Below are 6272 nucleotides of genomic sequence, written 5' to 3'. Positions count from 1 at the left end.
GGTGTGAAATGCGGCCTATTGTAGCTGTCAATCAATTCTACAAATGCAATGGTGGAAATACTGTAGATAGGTTAAGGAACTACAATAGTCTTGCACCTGGTGTCTTATGGGTTAAGGAACTACAATAGTCTTGCACCTGGTGTCTTATGACCTACTTCACAGAAGAGTTCCTATCAAAAGATAGTGTGTGCCTGTTGCAGATGATGGTTTTCTGGACAACATAATATGAATTGTGTGCTTTTGACATTCGATAACTGTAGACTAAATCTCTTACAACCAAATAAGGGAACACAAGATTGGACTTAACGTCCATAAAACCATTGACACAATTGACACAGCTTGATCTAAGAAGTTGAAAAAGGAGAATCTGGAAAACGTCAAAAAGAGTGTATACTGCAGAAGCCGTTGGAGCTATTCTGATTGTATGCCTGCCCATCCATCCTATCTCTTGCTATAATCCAATGAACAAAATCTAATGACAATAGCACATTCCTGAATCCACAAGGATCTTGGTAGGCTCAGGTTGTCTGTGGGTGTTTTTTGGTTAATTCAGTAGATAAAACTTTACAATGACATCTTATGAAAAAAAAAACAAACAATGCCAGTGGGATTTTCAATGTAATGTAGCATAGTAGCAACTCACAGTATTTTTGGTTGTATCTTCATCTGCGGCTCTGGTTTTCAAGATCCACTTGAGAACCAGAGGTGTTCATTTGGTGTTTATTCTAGCTAAATTACTAATTTCATTGTTGGTTGTAAAGCTGTATTTTGGGAGAACTAAGGTAAGAGAACGATGTGGTAGAATGAGGGATCTTTTGCTTGTGGTTTCTGAGCAATGAAAACCTTCACATATCAAAGCTGCTATTGGAAGGCTGAATATCATCGAAAGTCATTTATGTGTGAACTTCATATTGTATAACGTAGTTTCGCACCAGTTTAGCTGTTAATCTCATTTCTTCAGTGTGGCTCACATATAATTCACACGAGAACAGAAATTGTGTTTATAGACAAGCTCAGCAATTTGATGTGACTCAAAATGCAATACAACATAGACATACCTAATGTACATTAGTACCTTAAGACAGAAACTGCCAACAATGCACTTTATAAGTATAAAAATGATGACTCAAGTTCCCTGGTTGTAATTTAAAAACAATATGGAATCAGGCTTTGCAAAAAGCAGGGTTTCCTACCTGACAGCACTATTGATAGGCATCAATAGTTCTTACTTAAAGAACTACTGTTTAAAATATATACTACAGTATAAATATTCTATATAAAATACACAAAATACTAACATTTATATATACATGTATGTATGTTACATAGAATATTTACAGTGCCTTGTAAAACAATTAACACCCTTCCAATGATGTCTCATTTTGTACAATTATGTGTATAAATGCATACACGTGCTTTCAAAGTTAATATTTATAAACAAGCTTGAAACTCAAACTTTAATAGCTGAAAGTTAAACATCTACTAAAAACATTTAACAAATTCTGTAGCAAAAAAAAAGAAATATATCAAGTTTTCTTCCACTTTGCAATGACAAAGTAGTTTTGTTTTTAAATTCAGGTGCACTAAATTATTTTTACAAGTCACACAATCAGTTAAATGACATAAGTCAATAATAGTGGTTCACATGATTTCTGAATAAATACACCTGCTCTGTTGCGCGCTTCAGAGCACAGATTCAACCATGAAGAGAAATCAACTCAGCTAACTTCAAAGTTAAGAAAAGCACAAATCAGGATATGAGTTTTTAAAAAAATAGTTTCCATTTGTGTCTTCTCGTTTGTGTTTCACTGTTAATTCTAAGGAAGTCCAATAAGCCCAGTGCCTTTAATTAAGTCACTGCTAGACTTCTCTTTTAGAGACAATAAAGATTTCTTTTAGCTAGACAAAATAGGAAATTCCTTTGAGACCTGGAATATACCTTACCCACTCTGGATTGATTCCAAAGCAGCTGTACTGTATCTTTTTTGTAACTTGGTGGTTAAACTTTAACGTTTATTAAAATGAGGTCATTCCACTAGGGCATTCCACAATTTTAACATAAAGTCCCTTTAAAGTATTCTAATTGACTACATATTATAATATTACGTGCCAATTTTATAGCTTTCACACAGTGTCTAGAAGATGAAAACTATAGTATGTCAACATAAAAACTTTTTTCACACATTGCTAATTTCAAGATCACTGTTTCCTCTTCTGTATTTCTAGTTTGTTTTTGCTACATGAAGACTCTTCAATTGTCTGCATTAAATATCATCCGGCAGAGGTGTGCCCTGTGTTGAACTCTGAAAAAGATTATTTCTCATTTATTTTGTGGTGTTTTCTAACCTGTTTTTGGTAACACCCGTATCAGCATTACAGAGTGATCCTAACACAGACCCCTGTGATACTGTTTTGTTTTGCTAACTGCATCACCCCAATCTGAATTCTCTGTTTTATAGTCTTTAAACAATTCTTAATTCAAATACATGATCAAGTCTAAATATACAGATATATTGACCAGTATGTTTATATATATTATATGTAATATACTGGTATTATTTATATCCTGATATTATATACAACAGTACTGCATATACAACCATACTAGTTGGAAGGAGGACAAATAGTTTGACACACTGAATAATATGTTAGAAGGGAAGGAGTTATATGTAACATAAAACAGGAAGAATCTGGAATATTATTGAAAACACAGAAGTGGTTCTAAAAAGAGTCTCTCGGCTTTTCCCACAAATGTTGTCAAAAGGTCAATATCCCGTGGCTTTAATGACTCTGCATGACGTGAATTGGAGATTTTCATAAACTCCCAACAGACAGATGTTTTACAGTAATTTGAAAAAATAACCAGCCTGTGATGATGGGTTTCCATTTAGCCAGAAGAAAAAAAAGTCTCTGGCAAAGAAACATTTGTCATCCTGTTCCTGGTTTGTGATTTGCAATTTGGGGGTAGATTAGATCAAAATCAGGTTTGATTCAATCCGAGCTGTAGATGGATTTTCTGTCCTGGTATAAACTGCAGATCAAAGCTGCACAGGTACACAGTCAGACAGATTGAATTTAGATGGCTGTTTGTGGTGAGAAAGATAAGACATTACAAGATTAGATAGATAAACTAAACCGATTGTTGTTAATTCATAGTTGAACAGAAAATGTTCTGTTCAGAAATAATTAAGAAGCATTGAGCAAATGTTTGCTTCATTCACTACACAATTATTTATTTTGTAGCAGCAACTTCAACTCTCTGTGTTAGTTAAACACAATCATGGACTAGCTTATGAATCATGGATTTATATATGGACAGATATTATGTTTTCTTTTAGGAAAATTAATTTATAAACATAAAGTATAAATAAGCATAAACCTACTATTAAAGAATATGTTTGACTTCAAAATGACTCTAATTTGTCCATCCCTTCATTTTCAAACCACTTTATCCAATACAGGGTTGAGGGGAAGCTAGAATCTGCAGTATCTGGGCAAGCAACAGACACAGACATAGACACAGACACTCAATCACACTGGGGTCAATTTTCACAGAAGCCAATTAAATACAGTACCAGCATGTTTGTGGACTGTGGGAGGAAACAAAAGCAACCGGGGGAAGCCCTTGTATTGTAAACAGAACATTGAAGGTGATTTTTATTTTAATTGTGATACTAACAAAGCTTTCCCTTACATTGGTATACAGTACCTACTGTAGGTAACTACAATAGGTTGTGGGTTAATGATGATCAATGAGCAGTCCAGAAACACACTGTATAAGATCACATTAAGACCACAGAGAGAGGGAGAGACAACAAGAAAAGGAGAAAGTAGAGGTGAGGAAAGGAGGTCAGACCACATGAGAGAAGTTTGAACTTGAAGCTTACACCAGGCGAAAGCCCCTACTCCATGATCATCCAAACAAAAACCTGATTGGAGCTTATTATCTGAGCCCTGCTAGAGAGAGTTTGCAATTCTCTGTTTTTAGGGAACTTGGCTTTCCTGGGTAAAAGATACCTTGCTTAGAGATGTCTTTCCTGCTTGTGAGTGAGCTTTTAGAATAGCTCCCATTTATTTTGTGGCATCCAGGTGCAGAGAGAGAGATTTAACTGCAAGTTGTTTTACATTTATTTAGAAGGCAGCTTATCTCTTATTTGGCCTCTGTAGGCAATATTTAAAAGTTTCATACTCAGTAGAAGTCTGGGGGGTTTTCTGAGTGATAAGAATGCTAGGCCTCTGAAATGCCTTGTCTATAAATATTGTATACATAGAGTAATTGTGTTTTATATGTTTTGTTGTGTGTAGTATAGTGTTTGTATTGTCATCATTAATAAATATTTGTTTAACCAAGTGTGCCTGTATTATTACTCTTTTCAACAAAGCTGTGCCAGACAATAAAGAATTCAAGTGCCTCTAATTATACCAACTGCTTGGGTATTCTAGAAAAATCGGTTATGAACAATTCTTTTACTTATTGGCTACTGCTTGGTCAATTCCTGACTTTCACCATTTTTGTAACCCCCCATTTTATCAATATCTTATAAAACAGAATTGAGAATTCTTATCTCAATCCATGCCTGCCTTAGCCTGCACGGACATTTAAGAGTTATCAGTGTAAAAATATAAGTTAACACAGTAGAGGTCAGGCCAAGTGAAGAGAAGAGTCCCTAGAACCAAGCTTTGTGGAACACCAAGATTCAGTAAATCGGTGTCAGATGCCATTAGTCCCAGAGCCACAAATTTCTTTTCAACAGAAACCTGGATCCAAAACAAATAAGAGCTACCCCAGAGATTCTAACATAAGTCTAAAATGATTTATTTTATTTTATGAAGTATTTCATGATTAACAGTGTCAAAGGCAGCACAAAAGTCCACCAGAACAGCCAACACTCCTGAATCTGAAGCAGATCATTCAACACCCTCACCAGGGCTGTGCTATGGTGTTGTCTGAAGCCTAATGGAAAAGTATGGAGAAGAATTTGTTTCTCCTTAAAACGTTGTGTAAGTTCTGCAAGTTCTAGAAAAGAGGTACCATAACCAAACACAGAGTTTTGTGAACATAAAAGATATCAACTGGCTTCATCTCCAGCGGCATTCGGTCTGTTAATCCTACTGCTTGGCTACTCTGGTTGTAGTCCACTAATTCCATTGCACTTATTCAGATGTTAAGGTTTAAGTACCAACCAAAGATGTGATATCTTATCACAAAGTCTAAAGTCTTTACCCTTGAGGTTTTGTAGCTTTTGATTTTCAGTGCTTGGAGGAAAAACTGAAGGTGGTGGCATGCTTCATTTACAATAGTACAGTATCCAAAGAGGACAGACAAGTGAAATGCATATTTTTTCACTTGTGATATGATACATGCATTTCAATAAGTGACTATAATATACTGTATTCATTCAAAGTGTCCTACTTGGGGGACCATTCTGTTTTATGTGACATTACTCTGAAAAATTATAACCATTTTCTTGAAGTGAAACTACCATCTTAGAGTCAGACATGGTTAACAAATTTATGATGCCAAATGAACAATGAGTGAGACATGCCATCACAGTGTGTTGCTGAATTTCCCAAATGAGAAAATATTGCTACTCATCTTAAATCCCCTTCTTTCTATTGAACTCCTGGACAGGATTCTTGTTAAATTTCAGGTGTTTTTCTGGGTATAGATAAGAATGCAACAGGTGACAGTCACTACGAACAGCAACAAGTTACAATACTTGCAACTAGATGAAGTCTATTGTACATATATCCAGTCTTATAGTTTCTCTTAATATACAATATGTAAAGTTGTATATAATGTTAGAGGATAGAGGACGTCTCATTCTGCATATACTGTAGTCAATACAAGGTAAATACTGTACTGTGGGAACCTATGGGCAACCCCGTGCAGCATTGGTCAAACCAGACTTAAAGGTACAGGATCCTAGTCAATCTGGCAGAACACATTCATGAGCCTAAGCGAGACGTCACATGTTTTCTCAATAAAATGACAATAGTAGGCAATAACAAAACATGAAGGCAGATATTCACCTGCACTCAATGATTTTTTTTTATTATTATTCACTGCAACGAGCACATGGGATGTTACCAGAATCTCCTGGGTTTCTATTTTTTTTTCCATTGATTCAACTTTTTCCTGTCATTTCTGGTCACACACGGTCAAGCATGGCCATTCGCACAAAATATATCAGTCAATCCAAAATTGTTGGAGATGGTATTTGGATCAATGGACAATACTGCTGGCAGTGTGGGAAGGAAAATTACTGTCA

Source organism: Lepisosteus oculatus, chromosome 16 (genome assembly GCF_040954835.1).
Source record: "Lepisosteus oculatus isolate fLepOcu1 chromosome 16, fLepOcu1.hap2, whole genome shotgun sequence".
Lineage (NCBI taxonomy): Eukaryota > Metazoa > Chordata > Actinopteri > Semionotiformes > Lepisosteidae > Lepisosteus > Lepisosteus oculatus.
Note: the sequence above shows the minus strand (reverse complement) of the source record.